This window comes from Macrotis lagotis, chromosome 5 (assembly GCF_037893015.1).
Source record: "Macrotis lagotis isolate mMagLag1 chromosome 5, bilby.v1.9.chrom.fasta, whole genome shotgun sequence".
In the NCBI taxonomy this organism is placed as follows: Eukaryota; Metazoa; Chordata; class Mammalia; order Peramelemorphia; family Peramelidae; genus Macrotis; species Macrotis lagotis.
Window position 1 is genome coordinate 185,348,689 of NC_133662.1, and position 22,442 is coordinate 185,371,130.

Genomic DNA, 22,442 nt, shown 5'->3' on the forward strand with positions numbered 1-22,442 from the left:
TCTTACTGGAAACTCTAAAATCAATGATATCGAAAAGATTAGATTTTAAGAATTTTAATCTTAACTAATGAAGCCTCATTAGCTTAATGTAATTTTCAGGTAGAATACTTTTAAACTACCATAAACATTTAAAAGGGCATGACCAAAACAGCAGGATTAATTTAATAGATAATGAATCTATCAAAACAAGCTATCAGCTTCTAATTCTGTCCTAACATGCAGTTTATCCAACAGGAAATATGAATGGGTAACTAGATCCTCATGGACAGATACCATTTTGTTTTTGTATTCCTGGTGCCTTACAGTCCCCCAGTGCCTTAATATGGTGCCATATTTTACCAGCAGCTAGGTGATACAATAGATAGAGTGCTGGGCCTGGCATCTTCCCAACTCATCTTCCTGAAAAAAGTGACATCTGAGTTCTGCCAGTCCCCTTCACTCTGCCTGTCTCATATCTAAATTCTTCAACTTGGTACTCATAATGTGGCTCCCACCCAACTTTTCAGTTTTAATTCATATTACTTTCTTCATCCACTGTCAGATATAATTAAACTGGTTCAAAATCTATTTACACAATTGTCACCCAACCCCAGTGTCTACAAGACTCCATCCTCATTCCTGCCTCATACAATCCCTAGCTTCCTTCAAAAGCATGCCTCAGTTGCCATCTCCTTCCTGACTCCCCTCTTCCTCTCAATCAATTGAAAAATGATTCTATTATCCACTTTGTCTATGTCATACTTAAGTCATTGAACCATTTTACATTTTTCTTTGTGTAATTTCAGGTGTCATTGAAGAGCATGAGGTTGAAGGGATGATCACTCCTCCCTCACTAAGGGAAAATCGTTCCCTCCTCACTCTTCTCTTCAGAAGAAAGGAGCAGATTTGACATGCTTCCATGACTACTGGCCAACTTAGAGTTGGGGTTCTAGGTCTTCTTTAATCCCTTTTCTCACAAACACCTCCTCCCCCTTTCTTGTTGCTATTCATCCTTCATTTGTGAAGAAGACCAATGATATCACAATATTGGATAAGTGATGTCTTGAATTTGATTTAATATTAAGTCAAAAATAAAGGAGGAGACACAATTGTAGTTTCAAGTGAAGGTTTTCCTAATAAGCTCCACTCAGGATTACAATGATAGTGGAAGCTTATTTTCATTTATTCATTGAGGAAATAAATGAACCAGATCCTATCTCTTCTCTTAGGGAGTTTCCACATTATGAAATTATAACAAAAATGAGATCCTGATGTCTCATGTGGTCACTTTGGCCACTAAGCCAGGATATAAGAGTCTTTTTCTTATAATCTGTAAATTATAAAATCAGTATATAGCTGCCCTCTCCTACTCTGTTCATGGATCAAGACACATTTCCACAATAGTAAATAAAAACTCTTTAGCTTAAAGGAATCGCATATACAAAAAAGAACATTTTCCACTTTTTGGAAGTAACCTAACTTGGAAACAGAAAATTGCATTGGAAGTTCCATCTGAAGGAATGAGGAGAGAAAGAGAGACAGGTGGAGAAAGTAGAAAACTTGCATTTTATTTGCCAAAGACCATTCCCTAACTCTTGTAGTTTTCTTTCTAATCCTGCTGTTACTGCCTCCAGGGACATAAAACTTCTGCTTGCAGCTGCATATCGGACATCATCAGATTGCTCCTCTGTTGCAAATCCCTCTCAATTGCTTCTCTACTATCTTGCCTGCTCATAATGCTGCTGCCCAGAGAAGAGAGGGCAGCCCAACCCCCACCAATGCTCTTCCCTTTCTGTCATCCCAAACTACTCTAGGCTGCCAGATTTCAACTCATCCAGCACAATCTCTGTATAAAACACAGCAATTAGATCTTCCACGGGGCTTTGTAATTTAGGTGGCATTGAAGAGCATGAGGCTGAAGGGATGATCACTCCCTCCCCATGAAGGGATAAGCTCCATCTGAGAAGCCACATCTGAAGCCTTGCCACTAGAAGACACATAAAAGAGGTGCATCCGAGATGCAATTGAAAGCTCTTAGTTGAGAAGGACCATCTTTTGAGTATATTTCTGTACGACATCAAGCTCATTGTCAAATACATTGGAAAATGTGTGCCAGCTGATAGCAATACTGGCTAATGTTGCTGTTCAGTCACATCCAATTCTTCATGACTCCATTTGAGGTTTCTTGGCAAAAATACTGGAGTGGTTTTCCATTTCCTTCTCCAGCTCATTTTACAGATAGCTGTTAGCCAAAATAGTGGCAGTAGGTGATATAATCACGAAGACTCATGAGTTAAGCCTGGGCAAGTCACTTAATCCTGTTTAACTCAGTTTCTTTAATAGACAATATATTTTTTTAAGTCAGCAATATCCCCATATAGACAATCATCTAAATTCAATGGTAAGAGAAGGGATAGGGGATGACCAAGTGCCCCAATCTAAAGAAACCTGAGAAACATAATAATGGAAATAAAGAAAAATATACATAGCCAGACATACTTGCAAACTGTTGGTAGAGATGTGAATTGGTCTAACTATTCTGGAAAACAATTTGATGATGAGAAGAAAATGTACTTATCCTTTGGCTCATAGATCTTCTTGCTAGGTGTACACCCAAGGAAGTTAGAGACAGGGTCCCTTATAGACCAGTATATTTTTAGCATAATTTTTGTTGTAGCATAGAACTGTAAACAAAGGTGCGTTGATTGGGAGATGACCTAACTAACTCTGATATATACATGTATATAAATGGGATATTATTGAGGTATAAGAAATAATGAATGAGGAATTCTGGAAAATTCAGGAAAGAATATGAATTGCTTTAGAATAACATAAGGACCAGGAAAACAAAAAGCACAATTACAATGATAAAAACAAAAAAAGAACAATAAGTGAAGTCAATGCTTTATAATTTTAATGATGATTAGAAAAATGTATCTTCCTCATTTCTTTGGAGAGGTGGGGGATTAGAGGTGTGGAATATTTCTTGTATGTCCAGATGAAGTTAATATGTAGGTTGGTTTTACAGTTTTTAAAAAAATATGTTGAAAGAGGATTACCAATTAGGGACAGGGAAACATGTATACACACATACTATATAGATATATATATACATACTGAAATGAGTGTGATATGAAAACAAAAATGTATCAATCAACTTTTTTTGTTTTTGTTTTTGCAAGGCAGTGGGGTTAAATGACCTGCCCAAGGTCACACAGCTAGGTAATTATTAAGTGTCTGAGGCAGGATTTGAACTCAGGTTCTCCTGATCCCAGGGCTGGTACTCTATCCACTGTACCACCTAACTACCCCTCAATAAACTTTTTAAAAGAAGTGCCATCACCTTGTCTAGAGGCAGGACTAAAGTGTGGACAAATCTGAGGCAGATAAGTATCTATTCTATTTTTAACTACTTCAAGAGGAAATTCTACAATCTCCTCTTGTAACTCATCCTGATAAAGAAATCAGTTATCAGTCCCTCTTATAAGAGGAGCTATCAAACTGTTTTATAAGACTGCCAGTATGTTAGGGAGACCATGGGGCATGGAAGTAGATATATTTGCACCTGAGATGCATATGGGTAACTTTCCAAGGATGTTCCTGAAACTTCAGCAAAACAGGTGAGACAAGAATCTGTCTGGTTGCACCACTAACTAGGTGCAGTAATTCTGATTTCTATACATATTTAGGGAGAAGTAGTTAATAAAGGGGCTAATGAGGTATCTCTTTGATCTAACTGGGCTATGCTTGGTGGTGAAAATTTCTGAAAGTGAGAAAAATGCTTTGTAGTGAGAATAAGTGGACCACATACTGCTAAAAGTCAGATAATGGCTGGGAGGTGGCTGCAGCTATGGTACCTGTAGTGTTTGATCCTGGGTTTTATTCCCCCATTCTGTGAGTGGGAGCAAAGGGGGGCGGCGATGTTCACAGGCTGCATGGTATGATTGCCTGGTTTGACTATTCATTGCTCCAGAGCCCATGTGACATATTTGGTAAAATAAGCCATCATATATTTCGCCTAAATTCAGCCTCAGGTGCTTCCTATCTGAATAATATAGCTGAATTCACTACTGATTTTTCACCTTTGAAGGAGGGGATTTTGCATTGGGCATATAAAACTACCTTCAAGGTTATGGAGCATTTTAAAAAAACACTAGTCATTGATGGAGAGCATCATGGTGTAGGGGATAGAGAACTGGTCTAAAAGTCAGGAATAACTGGGTTCAAGCCCTGACTCTGATACTTATAGGGTGTGAGATCTTAAGGGAGTCACCTAACCTCTCAATCCTATAGGCAACTCTCTATGACTTCCAGTTTCAAAGATGTTTGCACCTAGCTAGTTTATATATGTAGTACTTTGATATTTGCAAAGTATTTTAGTATAATAATTCATTTAATCATTAAACCAGTTTTGAGAGGAGGTGCATTTTTACAGATGAGGAAATTGAGCCTCAGAGTAGTTAAGTGACTTACCTAAGGTCTCCCAGGTATTAAGTGTCAAATCTTCCTAACTCCAAGATCTGAACTCTATCCACTGTGCCACCTAGTTGCCACATGCATTCATGGATTTAGTCACTAATGATGAAGAATTTGATGACACAGTCATAGGATAGGAACTAAGAGAATCTCTACACAGTAGAATTTTTTCAAATAATATTCATTTCAGTGTAAGAATATGATCCTTGCACAAAAGATATTTTGTTGGAACCCAAATCTAGCTGGAAATGTAAACAAAATTACATAAATGCTCAAATATGACTTCTGAGGAATCTTCTCAGGGTTTTTTTTCCTACTGTGATGTAAATAAAAGGAGGAAGGGGGTGATTATTTCCCCTTACTAAGAAATAAAACTACCAGAAATTTAACTTTTTTAAAAAAGTCCAATATTAATAGATATTTGTATAGCTTATGGCATACAGAGATTTCTGCTGGTGTGTCATTCAGATTTAACTTGCCTAAGCCATTATTGTTAGTTTTTAACATTTCCTCCTCTGCTTGACATTCTCTGTTGCAGCACTGTACATTTAAGTAACTCAACTGACAAATCACATCAAACTATAATGCAAACAAACTTTAAGTAGATGAAGAAACAATTAAAATGTAAACACGATCATATCTACTTGGAGCATGTGTCTTCTAAATGAATCATTTGAATTCAAATGTTAAAACAGGTAATAGTCCTAAACATTTTCAGGCTGGCAGGCAAACAAGAGAGAGAACAATGGGGGTTGGGGGGATGAAAAAAGGGGGCCCAGAGAAAGAAAAGGAATGCAAGGAAAAGTCAAAAGACAGAAAAGGCAGGAAGGAAGGAAAAAAGAAAAGCAGGAAGGAAAGAGAGAAGGTGGGAGGGAGGGAAAGAGAAAGTTGTCTTATAAAGGGATCTGATTGAATCTATATTTTATTGTTTTAATTTCTCAACACCAAGATCAGGTGTTTGGGGCAGAAAGGAAGCCAGTTTGTTACTTAGGCTCTATCTTATAAAGGTACTTCCTAGCCCAAAGTGTAAAAAGTCTAAAGGAGACAGAGCAGGTAGGACCAAAGCAGAATCTAGAAATCAATAAAGGAAACAGCAGCAGTCATTGGAATTGAGTTTTAGAACCAGAAAGGACTTTAGAAATCCAGGAGCCCAGCCCTCTCATTTTGTAGATGAAGACTCTGAAGCCCAGAGAGTTTAACTGCCTTGCTCAAGATTACCAAGGTAACAAATCACAGAAGCGACTGAATACAAGCTTCTAACTCCCAATTCAGTCTTTCTACTATGGCCTGCTGGCTCAATGAGAGCCAGGAAAGAATAACAGGAGACCAGACCTAGAAACTAGAAAGGATGGAATAATCTATGTACAGAGATAACAGCAGGTAAAGAGACAAGGAGAATGGATGCAGGCACAAAGTCAGGGGAACAACACCAGAAAGAAAAAGAATGTTCTTTTTACATAAAGCAGCATTCCAAAACACTGTCATTTTATAGCAGGCAATCTTAACTCTTCTAGTTGCTGAACCTTTGGACACTTCTCAGAAGGATGCCTTTTTTCATCACCATTAAAAACATAAAATCACAAGAAAAAACAATTATATTCCATTATACCTTTTTTAAAATAACAGACTCCCCCAGGGTAAAAACTCATTTTTATAATAACTATGAAGAATAGCCAGTCACCATCTCCACTCCTTCATTTCTCCCTAACGTCCACCACACACTGAAGGAAATAGAGAAATAGAGCTGTGGGATTGGGCACATGGGAATGAACACATGGGAATTAAAGCAAACTCAAAAATGTATTGCTATGATTTTCTATAGTCTATTTTAGTGGATGAAGCTTCACAGTGTAGTGGAACTAACAATGGTTTTGGTTTAAATCCCTCCTCAGCCATTTTCTCTCTATGTGCCCTTGAATAATTTACTTCATATACCAGTATTTCTTTCCTCACGTATAAAATGAAGAAGTTGATATGCCTGAAGTAAATTTTCAGAGATTATGAGTCAGCATGGTGTTGCAGAGTACTGGGACTAGTTTAGGAATAAAGGAAAAAAATAGAGCCATCCAAGCCTCAGTTTCTTCATATATAAAATTAATATAATACCTGAATCATTCACTTCAATGGCAGTTGTATGAGTCAAATGAGTAAAGCACTTTGTGAAACATAAAGATTATTATTTTTCATGTAATAAGCTAACCAATAAATGTTCTTATTTGTTTTATTCCTAACAAAAATAAACTTAAAAACCAATAGTTACAAGTTACTGACAGAATCAGGAGCACACAGTAACAGGAACATTATGTGATCATCAACTCTGTTGTACTCAGCTCCTCTCAGCTATTCAATAAGCAAAGATAATTCTAAAACATCTGTGATGTGGAGTCTGAATGCAGATCAAAGCATACATACTCTTTTCACTTTTTAAAATATATTTTATGTTTTTTTCTTTCTCATGTTGTTTTCCTCTTTAGTTCTGCTTCTTCTTTCACACCATGACTAATATGGAAATATATTAAACATGATTGTACTTACATAACCTATAACAGATTATTCACTGTCAAGGAAGGGAGAGAGTTAGAAAAATGTGGAACTCAAAATCTTATAAAAATGAATGCTGAAAACTATCTTTCCATGGAATTGGAAAATATATATACATATGAAAAATATATACACACATATGTATTATATATATAAACTCCAACAGTTAAGCTATCAAAACAGAATTTTTTTGGAAGCAAAAATATTTTATTTTTAGTTTTTGTTTCCAAAACCTCCAGCCCCTAGTAAGAATATTCATCAGTCAAGCAAAAATAATGTGGCCAATGAAATGAAAAAGGGATACAATCTATTACTTATTAATGGACTGTGCCCTGAATAGATCCAAATTTTTAAGAAGAATCTTATCAAAACCAGTTAAACCAATGTATTTTTTTTCTTTCTGTACACCATCGGATAATTCTCAGTAATGGGGAAGTTGTTGAAATATTAACATGGCCTCAGCTTCCCAAGTTGGCTCTTATTTCCCTAACTTCCCAATGTTCCTCTGGTCCCACCAATATCCTATTGCTGTCCAGAGGTTCTTGATAGAATAAGTTGTTCTAGATCAGATCATTTTAAACCATCTTTTCTTAAAAATCTCACTAGAATAGGTCCTTTTGACATCTTTCTTTCTTCTGACAGTAGTCAAACCATATCTTCAAGAAGGCCCTTTGCCACATTTTGGAGAAATCTATTATAGAAAGGAAAGCTCATTCCCCTCATGAGCTGGACCAGTAAAGAATTATCAGAAACAATACCATGGATCTGCCGTTAATGAGAAAGAGGAGATAAATTTGAGGGGCAAAATGCAAAAAGATAAAACAATCAGAAATACAACAAAAATAGCTTTCTTAATTTACATGAGTAAGGTAAGTTAAAGCAATATTTATATTTAATAAATTTTTGACTTGCCTTAGAAATGGGAGAGAAGTGTTAAAGGCATGAATGTAGCAGTCTCTTGTGGGGAAATTCCTTTTGCCAGGACAGACTGTCAATGGTTCTACCACTTAAGGTCTGAGTGAGTTAGGCCACCTCTCCCACCAAGATGAAAAATATTGTCTCATATTATTATGTATGTAGAAAGCTGCTAATTTGATACCCACTGGATATCCACATCCCTCTAAAGAAATATTCATGAAGTTAGATGAATACAGCAAGAGGAAACTGAAGTAGACATTATAATACATCAAAGAATGTAGTAATGCAAAAGTGTACAAATAAGGTCAATTGTAATAGCTGCACAAACCTTGAGCACCCTAAAATTTCTTTACTTTGCTATAGTAGGGTTCTGCAGATCCTGAACTCAATATAGTTCCAGTCTATGGGGCTATTGACTATATAACTATCAAATTTTTGAGACAACCTTTAAAACTCCCTGACTGTGAAAATTTACATCTTCTTTCTATTCTGAAATCTAGAAGGGCGCTATGTCTCTTTACTATCAATGAAACACATTGAATTAATTTTTAAGTTAACTGTAGAGATTTCAAGGTCACAGTAAGCAGCAGGTGAGTTTCCAGAGGTTTTGCTAACCAAATAGCAACGATGGGTGAGCCCAAGTAGAAAGAGGAGTTCCAAGACAGAAAGAACATGATTAAAAGGCACTATTCCCAGTAAAGTGTCAGCAGATTAGCAATGCATCACTCTGAGAGCCCTGTTTGCTGAAGTCTATTTCTACTTTCAATTGAGCTTTGCAAATGCAGCCTTACAAAGAACCCACTATAAAAATAATAACTGGCCAGACTATCAAAGCCTCACGTTTTTTGGTACATTCAGCAGAAGGCTCTGGCCTTTGGTTGCCATAACAACACAGATGCTTAATCTACAAAGAGCTTATTACTAGTATCGTGTTCCCCCCCCCCAAGGGAAGCTATTACTGCTCCTGTATAACTCGGCTAGATATTAAAGCATATATACATACATACCAGGGGTTCAAAACTACCTTCAGGTAGGAGGTCAGAACCTGTGGCATGGAAGCTATAAGTGTCAATGCTTTCTTTTCCCTTCTCTTCCCCTTTCATTATTAACACTTAAACAGCCAGTCTAGGGATACATAAATAATTCACTGAATCCACAGGTCAGTTTATAAAGTGCATTCCCTTAAGTAGTTCAAATGTAGGTCCCAGATGGCTAGCCTTAACATGCAAACCCAGAATTAATTTCCTAATCCTTTTACCACCCAAACAGTGAAGTCCAGGATCAGGGAAACATTTTGGCCACTAGAGCCCCATTTCAAATTAATCTGTCATTCAATCAGATTGCTTTTATGTTTTAAGGGGGAAAGGGATGGTACAGCTGGTAATAATAGCAAGCTTTTTAATGAGTTATTCTAGCATTTTATATTCAAGAAGTTCTATTAAATGACTAAGATATTTATTTAAAAAATTTTTCAAGTGCACCCACCCCTGAAGATGTAGCAGTTTCCAGAGGCAGGTCAAGGGGTCCCTCATCCTCTGCCAGGGAGACAAATGCACTGTCAACTGAAAGCACATCCATGTCGATGCACAGCCTCATCAAACTCCCCAGTGACTCCCTGTCACTGAGAGTCACATATCGGTAGTGGGTCATGATGGGTCTAGGAGAACTGAACCAGACACCTCCCAACCCAAGGAAGCCTGGCAACTATGACCGATGTTACCTCCCCAGCTTGGAGGACAAGACAGAAAAAACACACGTAGGAGCAGGCGGCTGAGAACACAATCCTCTAGGGAGCACTTGTACTCCCCGGGGCATTTTTCTCCTTCCAAAACAGGAGTCTATACTAACTGACTAAAAGAATATAAGGATAGGGGTTTTTTTTTACACTAATATTTTTTTTTCTGTTCAATCTATTACAAAGACCAAAAATTGAGCCAAATATCAGCAATTGCAATAGTCATTTTAAAAGGTCAGTAAGGTGTGACAGAGAGGCAAGATATTGTCTCCAACTGTCTATATACAGAAGGAAATATTCTCTGCTTTTGCTTACTCTTTCACACATCCACATTTTTTACATTCTAAAAAAGGGATTACCAAAAACAGGGAAGGAGATGAAAAACTCCGAGGCTAGTGTAAATTGGCTGGAATCTCTTGTCTTTCTTTGGACTGAATACGGTTAATTGGCCATATTTCTTTATAATTTATAGAAAAAAAGCCAGAGAATAGTCACAGGCAATATCAATGAGCTAGGGAATGGCTGCCACTTAGTTGCTAGTTAGAAAGAAAAGGAAAAATGGAAAAGCATAGGGAAGTAGCCCCTAAATAACACCTGCCCTCATTTCTGTATTGCTTCAGTCATCCCAGGTTTAGGAAGTACATTGTTCTTCTAGCTCTGAGAGTGATTTCTGCTGTATGCTCTACTTAATCATCATTGTGGTTCACATCTGGCTGTCTGAAAGTGGATTTTCTGCCCCACATTCATCCAGAGAACAAAAGAAGATGACATAACTACAATTTTAAAGGTTGAAGGAGAAAAAAAACACCAAAGTTTCATTGTGGTTTTCAACTAATTGGGGGTCCTATCACAGATAACAAGTTGTTAACCTTTTTTGTGCCAAAGAACCTTTCTCAAAATAATGCTTTTAAATGCAAAAATAAAATATTTCAGATAGCTGTATTGAAATAGTTATCAAAATTTTTTTAGCAGTTTCCCAGTCCACAATTTATAGTCCCCAGGTTAAAAATAATCGATATTATAGCTATAGATATTGGCTAGTTTGTCATCTCTACCCCTCTACCTCTTCCTGCCTTCTAACACACCAAAGGGAATTTAGTTCTGAGGTCAATCATATAGGAACATAGACAGAGGAAACCAAACTCCAAATGTATAACTGTTGTTATAAAAGTATTACTATATATATATATATATATGTATATATATGTTTGTATATGTATATATACACATATTTAAAAGCAAATTCACAAACCCCAGGTTAAGAACTCCTATTTTAGACCTTAATACTGTTTCTATAATTTGGTTAGAAATCTAAAGCAAGTTATTCATTTAAATTATCTATTAGAGAAGGGATTGACTGTTCTAAAACAGTTAGCTATTCTTATAATAACTGCTAATAAAGGAATACTGGCATAATAATACTATATAATAATCTAGTTGCCCTGGATTGGAGTGGCAGGATTTAGGTTCAAATCTTGGTCCTAACACTTACTAGTTATATAAACTTGCTTAAATCACTTATTTTCTTTTTCTTATTTTTTTTGTAACAAATTTATTTATTTAGCAATTTTTAAAATTTATTTTATTTTTAATTTATGGAATAAGATAAACATTTCCATAACATAGTACAATAAAAAGATAATTACACACAAATCTGCAAGTCTACTATGAACAAGTTGCTGTTCCTTTCAAATATACAACAAAATGATCATTTTTCTAAACTTTTTTTCTTCCCATCCCCCAGGCTTGGTGAAGGCTACCATTATATACACACAAACAATTTTGTGTGTGTATAAAGTTTTTCTATACATACTTCAATTTATCGGTTCTTTCTCTGGATGCTAAGTATTTGAACCTTGGTAAATCACTTCTTTTCTTCATCTGTAAAAGGACTAAGATGGTTAGCAAAACCAGGTGATTATTCTAGCTCCAAAGCTATGATTCTATTAGAAAGCTGTTATGACCTTAGATCTTCATGTATAAAATAATGATGATAAAATTCACAATACCTGCTTTATAGGATTGTTGTGAGGAAAGAAAGTACTTTGTAAATTTTAAAGTGAATGCGAATTATTCTAATTTTGCTATGACTGTAATTGGTTGGTTGTTGTCCTTTGTTCTTAAAGAGGACCAAAATGACATCACTATATTAGAGTCAACTGTGACTGATCAGAACAATACAAGTGCAGAGTGCTCTATCATAAATAGCCCATGTGAACATTTAGAGTGGATTCTCCAAATTTGCTCATTTCACATTTCTTTTGAGCTACTTCAATTTTGCTTTGCTCATAAAACACAGCACCTTTTCTGATGAAGGCAAGTCATGCTGAGCAGTCCCATGATAGTATCTACCATGTTGCAAAATCAATTCCAGAGAGACCTTGAGAGTATACTCGAATCACTTTTCATGACCACTATGTGAGCACTTGACCTGTGTGAGTCCTCCATAAAATATTCTTTCTGGCAAGTGTACATTTGGCATTTGAACAACACGGCAGCTCATCTACTACAGTAGAGTATGCAGTAAGTGCTCACTAAATGACAATGCAATCAAAAAAAGGTTAGAAAGTTGTCAGTAGGGTGTCCTGTGTGACTTCTCTGATGCTTGGTTAAAGGTCTCAATAAAAACATACACAGGTAGATTACATGGTAGGAAATGGGTGGAAATAAAAACCTGGACTAAAAAAAGTAGTGTTCTGTACTTGTTTCAGTTAATCAGTAAGATTCATTTAATCCTTTCCTATTCTTGGTTTCTATAATCATTTGTTTTATTGTAACCTTTTTTATGAAAGAAGCACAAAAGACAAAGGAAAATGATTCTTGCTAATTTCATTTGAAAATCAGTCATTTGAGGGCAGCTAGGCGGGACACTGGATAGAGCACCAATCCTGGAGCCAGGAGGACCTGAGTTCAAATCCAAATCCATTCTCAGTCACTTAATAATTACCTGGCTGTGTGATCTTGGGCAAGTCACAACCCCATTGTCTTGCAAAAAACGAAAAAACAAAAAAAATTGGTCAATTGATATCTCTCCTGTACCACAAGGAAGGAAAAACTGTAATAAAGTAGAAGACAAAAACCCTGAGTTTGTTCCCATTTCTATCATTTACTAGTTAGTTGTTTAGCCCCAGGTAAAACATTTCTTCATCCATAAAGTGAGTGAATTGGAACAAGGGTTCTAGCTCTAACATTATATAAGTTTGAGGCTCCACTTTTCCCTTAATATAAAACTAAGAGAATATTTTCCAGATCTTTCTCTCTTTACCTATTGAAACTAAGAATCTCAAGTTGCACTTCAGCCAATATTTATCAACAAGCTCCTTTTTCAAGAAATATGCTGAGGTGAGGTTTTAAACTCCCAGATAGTAGGAATCATGGCTTTCCCACAATTTTTCACTTAGTCCAATGAGCAAAAGAGAAGCACTTGGTATTTGTAACCATAAAGAAGTAAACGAAGAAGCCATTCATTCATGTAGAAAGTGGGGTGAAGTACATTGAATAGGAACTATAAGAACCCAACAGTACTGGCAAACTACATTAGTTCTGAAATTTAATAAAGTCTTTCCGAACACTACACTGGGGATTAGCAGGGATCTCCTCCTAAAGTTCATCTCTTGAAATATATTCACAAATTAGTTCAATGCCATTGACCTAAAGAAGATCAAAAGTGGAAGTTTGGAAGCTAATAGAAATATCAGTCATCTATTGGGCTGACATGGGCATAAAAAAATTAACATTTCAAAAATAATGGCAGGTATTCACAAATGTTTGAAAAACATTTTAAGTACATTATCTTGTTTGTTCCTCACTATGATCCTTTGAGATAAGCACTATAGATAAGGAAAAATAAGGAAATTAAGTGTTAGGGAAGTTAAACGAGTTTTTCATTTTTTTTACAGCTGTAGGAAGTGTCCCAGATGGAATTCAAACCCAGCTCTCTCCTGACTCCACACCCAACACTTATCCCACCATCCCTCCCTGGACCCACATAACTCTGGAGGAAAAAGTGAGGCTGGTGACCTACCACAGCACCGCACCTCACTCAAATCCAATCCATGTGCTTGTCATGGCATTACCTCTCTGATGTCATGGTCTTTGAGAATGAAGGAAAAACATTTATTATTACTACTTTTAAACCTCTACTCAAATTTTAAGCTCTTAGATTTCCAATTACAATAATGTTTTATGGGTTTTTGGTCCCATTCTTCTCCCTTAATTTATAACTCATTTATGTTTTTGTTGAATGGAAACTTACATTGGTAAAATAGGAAAAAGAAGGATCCAGCCAACAGACACTTCCTGAGTGAGTTCTAATTCCTATCCAGTTTATACTTAGTTTCATTCATTCCATGTGTATAAAAGTCAGATTTCTAAAGGAAAATAGTGAAAATTGACACACAAATGTTCCATATTAGTCTCACTGCTAAAAATATTGTCAAATTATCCATATTTAAATATGTTAAATAAAACTATAGAATTCTATACCTCCCTCTCCTCAATGCTAGGAGAGCTAATGCTCTCCTTACTGGCCAGAATTTTATCATCTAACCTAATTTAAACTGCTGGTCCTATTTTATACCCCCAAACAACTCTACATGCAACTCGACTTTTAATCCAGGAAGGGAAAACAAATTTGTTTTTATTGTCCTATCTTTAAATATGAAAATTTTTTTACAAAATTTTTCATTTATGCTTCCCTACATAGACTGTATTAAATATCCCTCCACATTATCTTTCATCTTTTTTATTCTAGCCTTACAAAATACTTTTAAGGGATGAGATTATGGTATCACCTATTTTTAAAAACCCTTGAGAGAAAACTTCACAAGAAGATAAATTGAAGTATGATAATAAGTTTTTCACATTGGTAATAGGACACTACAATTGTTACTTAATAAGATTTCCTTTATATACTATATAAGAGGGCAAAGAAGAAATACATAACTATGCTATTAATAGGATAGCTAAATGGCACAATGGATAAAGTGCCAGTCAGGAAGACTCATCTTTGTGAAATAAAACTGGCCTCAGATACTAGCTGTATGACCTTGGGCAAGTCATTGTCCCCGTTTGCTTCAGTTCCCTCATCTGTAAAATGAACTGAAAAAGACAATGTCAAACTACTCTAATATCTTTGCAAAGAAGTATATAAATAAGTATGCTTTATCTTTCTGAATGAACTATAATGCCCTCGAGGCACATCTTTGTGCCTTCCACAATATCTAGTCATTTAGCATGTGGTTTATGGAAGAAAAGTAACTTGTCATTAGAGTCAGGTTTTGAACCCAGCTCCTCCAAATCTAGAATCTTTTCACTGGACCATACTACCTTCTTGTAATATTTAACCACTACATACATTCCTATTTTGAATAATAATATTTTTATACATATCTTTACAGCCTATACATGACAACTAGGTGGTTCTGTGGATAGAGGTCTTGGAGTTAGGCAGCCCTGAGTTTAAAACTAATTATGTGACCTTGGGCAAATGACTTAAACTCCCTCAGTTTTCTGATCTATTAAATGGGAGTAATAACAGTATTCACTTATAGAATTTTTTAAAGAAAATGAAATAACCTATAAAATATTTTGCCAATCTTTAAAGGTGCTTTATGAATGCTGACTATTATTAATGTTATACTTTCACATAAAGTTTATGTCTTAAGGCTATTAATCAGTAATATTTACATTTTATTACACTACCTCTTAATACAACATATGACTTTCTCCTTTGTCTTTCTTCTCCCATTTGCTGAGGATCAATGAAACCTAAAATGTAAATATAGCTAACAAGGGTATAAGGCCTTATCTTAGCAGAAAGAAAAGAAATAGTTTAACAAGATATCAGGATTTGCCAAAACACATATAAGATTAACAGGTCAATTCAACTGAACAGGTATTTATTTAAGTACACAGTATTGCTAGGTACTAGGGATGCAAAGACAGGAACCAAATAGATCTTTGCCCTTTTTTGAGTTTACATTCTACTGAATTGGGGCTGGTGGGGTGAGGGAATATAGAATACACACATTACAGATTTATTTCATTTTACCTCAATGGTAGGAAATACAAAGTATGAACAAGATACCTTTGATTAACATCCTGGATCTAGTTTTGGTAACATTTTAAAGTGTGAAGAAGCCAGAGAAAATCCAGAGAAAAATACTAAAGAAATGGATAAATAATTGAGCCTGTTTTAATTTTCCTAAAGGAAAAAAGACAAACGTGTGACTTAAGTCTACCTTAAGAGTTTATGAGACTTCAACTTAGATCAATGTATAGCATGGAAACAATGTAAAGACTAACAGACTGCCTTCTGTGGGGGGTGGGAGGAGGGAAGCAAGAATAGTGGAAAAAATCGTAAAATTCAAAATAAATAAAAACTTACTTTAATTAAAAAAAAGTTTATGAGACGGATACTAAGCCATTGTTGTTATAAACAGAAGATCAAAAAGGAGGAAACTATACAAATCAAGGAAGGTGAGATTTTTTCTAAGACAAAAAAATAACTTCTTGATAAGTCTGATAATAAAACACTAGAATGGTACTTTGTGAAATCAATCTCTGGATACCTTTAAGAAGAGAATAAAAGGAATAGGGTCAATGGAAGGGGTGGATGGGTCCAAAACTAGGAATAGAGAGAAAGTGGAACTGATGAATTATTATTTTGTATCTTTTTTTCTGTGCCAAGATGACCCGTGGACTGGAAAATGCAGAGAAAAAGCAGTTAATAGTGTTAATAGCCAAACATTGGTTATTATAGCAGCTATTAAGGTTATATGAATTATATTATTGTTATATTAATTATAAAATATCATTTTAATTATTATAATGAGTGGTTATTTGTAACAACCATTATTAAGAACTCAGCTAGTTCCTCTTATTTAATTGAAGTCACCTGGACCAGGGGACTTGGATCTTTGAATTCTGAAAGAACTGTTGGATATGATAGCTGATATTTGAAAGACTATGGAGAATGGGGGAGGGGAAGACTATAGAATTAGAAGAGGTCAAAGACTGTCTTGATTTTCAATGGGTAGAGAAGAAATTTGATTGCTGGCAAAATTCTAAAATGAGTAAGTAAAAGATGATTAGCAAATATTTAGATAAAGATTTATTCACTAAGAACGAGCATGACTCCAACAAATCACACCAGGTCAAGCTTGTTTGCTTATTATACTGGTAGATTCAGTAATGTTATAAATAAAGTTCACCTAGATTTTGCTAAAGCATCCAATAAAGACTTCACATTCTGCTTTTGGAAAAGACAGGTCAGGTTCTTTTGTAGGACAATCAGATAGGTTCAGAACTAGTGGAATTATTAATAATAATAGCTAGCATTACATAATGTTTTAAGATTTGCAAAGTGACTTATTTAGACTTTTTAATTTGAGTCTCACTATAATCCCTTGAGGTAAATATTTTACTCCCACACTACACGCGAGAAACATTTTCTATGTTCCAATGACAGTGTCTTCTTTGTTGTTCCTCATATTAGACTTGTCATCTCCAGACTCAGAACATTTTCACTGGTTATCCCCTATGTCTTTCATCATTTTCACTTCTGACTTTTTTACCTTATCCCAAGTTCCAGCTAAAATCCCACTCCCTAAGCAAGTACCCAATAGCCCATAATTCTAGTGTCTTCCCTTTGTTGATTATTTCCTATTAATCTTATTTATAATTTGATTGAAGATTGTTGGTGTATTGTTTCCTCCATTAGACTGCACTCCCAATTGAATCCCAATACTTAAAGAGTATCTGGCCTGTAGTAGGTGTTGTTAAATGTTTACTGATGATGCAGAAAAAAGTTTTTGACAAAAGATAACATACCAATTCCTATTTATTAAAAAAAACACAAAAAAGAACAGGAATAAATGGAGTTTTCCTTAAAATGATAAGTAGTATCTACACAAAACCATCAGCAAGCATTATCTGTGATGGAGATAAGATAGAAGCCTTCCCAATAAAATAAATGTTTATTGTTTGACTGAATGAGTAGTATCTGGTACGTAGTGGATATTTAAAAACTTGTTGATTGAATAGTCACTGATGATTCAAAGTTTACTTGGAGAGATGACTTTATAATGTACCTCAGAGATCTGTACTTTTGACCCTCTGATGTTTAGCATTTTTCTTAATGACTTGGATTAAGGCATAGATGGTACACTTATCAAATCTGCAAATTAAATGAATCCATCAGGGTGAGAGTTGTGGGGAGAGAATAGATAGCACATTGAATGATAGAGGTAGATCCAAAAAAAGTGTTTAACAGACTAGAATGCAGGACTACTTCTACTGAAATGAAAACTCATTGGAATAACTAAGGAACCTTACTTTTTGGTTCCCAAACTGAACAAGTTCAAGTCAAATGACACCTTGATAAACAGCCATTTGTTTTAAAAATTCTTCTTATAAACTCAATCTTAGGCAACAGTGATATAAGAGCCAAAAAGAGTTAATGTGATATCGGAATGCATCATGAGAGGCATAGCCTTCAGGTATAGAGCTGATAGTTCTGCTAGACTTTGTCCAGGTCAGATCACCTCTGGAATAAGATGATGAAATTTGGCCATGACATTTTGGAAGGGGATCACTGAAAATCTGAAGAATGTCCAGAAAAGGGCAGACTGGTCAAAGACTTTGAGCTCAAACCCAACAAAGATTGGTTGGTGAAGTTTAGCCCAGAAAAAGACTTAAGGGAAACACAATAACTATCTTCAACTATCTCAAGGATCTATTAGTTAGAAGAGGGACTAAGTTACAATGAGGTAAATATAGACTAAATACTGAGGATGGGGTAAGGGGCATTTCTAAAAATTAGGATTATCTAAAAAAATGTAAATAATTACTTCCGAAGATAATAAGTTCCACATCACCATCACTGAAATCCTTAAACAAAAAGTGAATGATCACTTGTTGAGTAAATTATGGTAGGGATCTTTTATTGAAAAAGGGTTGGAGGGGTAGCTAGGTGGTGCAGTGGATAGAGCACCAGCCCTGGAGTCAGGAGTACCTGAGTTCAAATCCAGCCTCAGACACTTAATAATTACCTAGATGTGTGGCCTTGGGCAAACCACTTAACCCCATTGCCTTGTAAAAACTTAAAAAAAAAGGTTGGAATAACAGAAATCTGTAGTCAAGAAAACAAAATTCCTCATTGTATCTAGAATAAATATGTTTCATTTTGCTATTAACTTCATAACCTCTCAATCAGAAGATAGAATATTTCATTTGGAATCAAGGATGTTATTGATTTGATCAGAAGTTTTATGACTGTTTAGATTTACTGTTATCATGTAAATTATTCTCCTGACAATATTCATTTCATCTACCATTTCTTACTATACTTAAAAAATCATTGGTTTAAATAAAATTGATGTTATAGTATAATGTTTTCAGGTACACCCTGCATCAATTCAGACAAGTCTTTCCATATCTCCTTGATATATATTTTTAAAAGTTCTTATACAATATATTCTTATACAAATATATTCCATTAATCATTATACCACAGTTTGTTCAACCATTCCCCAAGTAGATAGGCATTCCTTGGTTTCCAGTATTTACCACTAAGGAATCCCCCCCAAAAAACAAAACTGCTATAAGTATTTTTGTTCATATTTCTTTAATTTCTTTGTGGTACAGGCTTTGCATTGGTACAACTGAATCAAAGGATATGCACATTTCAGTAAACTTTTTTGCATAATTCTCAGTTATTTTGGGGAATGGAATTTCTCTAACGTTAGTTGAACATTTTTTCATAAAACTAGAGATAAACTGGGTTTTTTTTTCCTTTGAGAATTGACTATTCATATACTTAGATTATTTAACAATTGGAAATGGCTCTATTCTTATAAATTTGAGTCAGTAACTCATATATATCTTGGAAATGAGACTTTTATCAGAAAAAAACTTGCTGCATAGATTTTTTTCCTAGTTAATTGTTCCCCTTTTAATATTAGAAGTACTGGATCTATTTATGTGGAAATTTATTTAATTTTACATAATCAAATTATCTATTTTATTTCAGTGGTCATGGAATTTTTCCTCTATAGATGATAGTCAATTTTTCCATTCCTTTTTTATGTATTCATTTGAAACTTATCTTGGAATAAGGTATGGTGTGTGGGTCTAAATCCATTTTTTTCCATAAGGTTGTCCAATTTTCCCAACATTTTAAAAATCAAATAGTAAGGCCTTAGATTTGAAAGCTTGACACTAGGCCACTAGTTTTGTTTGCTTCTGTATGTACCTAATCTAGCTTCCATTAACTGTATTTTTTAATACAATACTATTTGCTTTATGAATTATTTCTCGGTAGTATAGATTTTGACATCAATTATTAGCCCTGCTTTGTCCATTGAAATTTTTGACCTTTTGTGCCTCCATAGGAATTTTGTCATTATTTTTCTAATTCTGTAAAGTAATCCTTTGGAAGTTTGACTGTTATGACACAAAATAAGTAAATTAATTTAGGTAGTAAATTAAATTAGGTAGTAAGTACTGTCATTTTTATTATGTTGACTCATCCTACCAATGAATAATTTTTCTTCAATTATTTATTTGCTTCTGTCTTTATTTCTATAAACAGTGACTTGTAAACTATGTCCATCCAGTTCCCTTCTAACTTTATGATTCTGCAAGAAAAAGTAATAATAATAACCACTGTCATAACATCCTCAGTTCCTTCAATCAATCCCTATGGGACATGGACTCAAAGCTTCATCATTTTGGATATTCACCAGCTTATCAATATCCTTTATAAATATATTGCCCAGGGGGAAGCTAGATGGCACAGTGGGAAGCCTAGATGGCACAGTGGGGAGCATCAGCCCTGGAGTCAGGAGTACCTGAGTTCAAATCTGGCCTCAGACACTTAATAATTACCTAGCTGTATGACCTTGTGTAAGTCACTTAAACCCATTGCCTTACAAAAACAATAAATATATTGCCCCAAATCTACAACATTATTCCAGATGCATTCTGACTAGGACAGAATATAGGACTATCAACACTTTATTTCTGGAATAATAAAATTCAAACCAATTTCAAAACTACTATTTTTGTAATTTTTCTGGATTGTCTGAAGATTCAGGATGGATTGGATGTTAAATCATGGGTTTTCTTGATTATTTGAATTCTATCTGTCTGTTCTGGGGCTAGTACATCAGAGAATGAAATCATCAAAAAGAAAAAAGAAAATATCATCAGAAAAAAGGATCTATGTGATGTATGATGGTCATATTTGTTTAACAGAACAGCTAACTCCTTGCACTTGTCATGTGTTATAAGTGCTCCCTATTTGTTGACTATATTAAAATTCTTATTTGAGCTATAGTATCAAATACTTTATTGCTCTTGGATACTAACAGCTATATGATAAGAAAATAACATTATACTCCATCCTGCCAAACTTCTATCAAAATAAAAATAATTCAAAGAATTGACACTAAATTAAAATATATCATTTCCATGTAGGAACAAACTCAGCAAAAAAAATCATCCTGAGTCATAACATAAATGAACAAAAAGTACCCAAAATAAACAGGGTAGAAAGAGGCTAACCTGAAGGAAAGTATGCTATTTACAAGTAATTTTTAAATACAAAATCCAACCATTATTCTATATATTTTAGGTACTGATATTCACACAGATCAAATATAGGAACTTCATATGAAAAAGATACCAGCATTTTTAAAATATTTACTGAGTTTATTGCCAAGGATGAACTCAAAAATCAAAAGGATATTCACAGAGTCTCAGCTCTGCCCCTACTTTGTTTTGTAATGTAGAGTATGTTACTTGATAGTTGTTTGCCTCAGTTATCCCAATTACCCAATTTAGACACTTCACAGGATAATTAAGATTAGAGTTTAGTGATGGTTTTAAATGTATACCAGTCTTAGAATTTTACTACCACATTATAAAAGAACATTTCATAAACACGTATCAACTCAATTGTGTATAGACATGAACAATAATACATCTGGAAGTTTCATGAATTGAATATTTTCTCTCTAAGAAAATGAACATAAGTAAAAGTTCAGATAGGAAATTTCAAGGAAAACTAAGTCTCCCAAGAGAGAACAATTTACACAATGACAAAAACATTACAAAAAATAATTTTGAAATATTTTAGAACTCTGAGCAGTGAAATGATAAAACAGAAGTCTAGAGGACTGAATATTATAGATGCCACCTCCCTCCTCCCAGAAAGGTGATATCAGGGACAGAATAAGACATATTTTTGGTCACTGTCAATGTAGGAATTTCTTTTGCTGGGCTATATCTTTTTATGATATTTTCTTTTTTGAAACTGTTCATTTGGGGGATATGGGTAGCTAGAGGGAGAGATAATAAATGCTCACATAAATAAAATGAATTTTAAAAAGTCCCTAAATTATATACTCTGGAGACTGGAATATTTAAGTTTATTATTTAATGTAATGTTTCACTTATTTTCCTTAATTTTATAGAACATTTTGATTTTAAAATAAAAGGGCAGTTATATGGGATGTAATAATTTTGAACCAATTTCTGTCTTCAGTTCAGCCAACAGATTGTGGAAGATAGTCTATATCAGCTGTCTAGGAATTTCATGTATGTTCATTATGTTTGGCTAAGGATAAGTACTTGAGTTGTCCGGCAAAGGAATGAGCAAACTAACTGCTAAATCCTTATCAATTGGCTTATAAAAATGTTTTTATCTTTTTTAAACAATATCCTCAAAATGAAATAGTAATCTACAACTGAGAAAGAGTTTATCCCACTTTCTTTCCTATCATCTTAA

General features: G+C 34.6%; 1 protein-coding gene across 2 annotated transcripts in view; it reads right to left on the reverse strand.

Moving 5' to 3' along the window:
• Positions 1-22,442, reverse strand: part of RPS6KA2 (ribosomal protein S6 kinase A2) — a 455,741-nt gene that overhangs the window by 419,502 nt on the left and 13,797 nt on the right. The gene's annotated exons all lie outside the window — the stretch shown is intronic.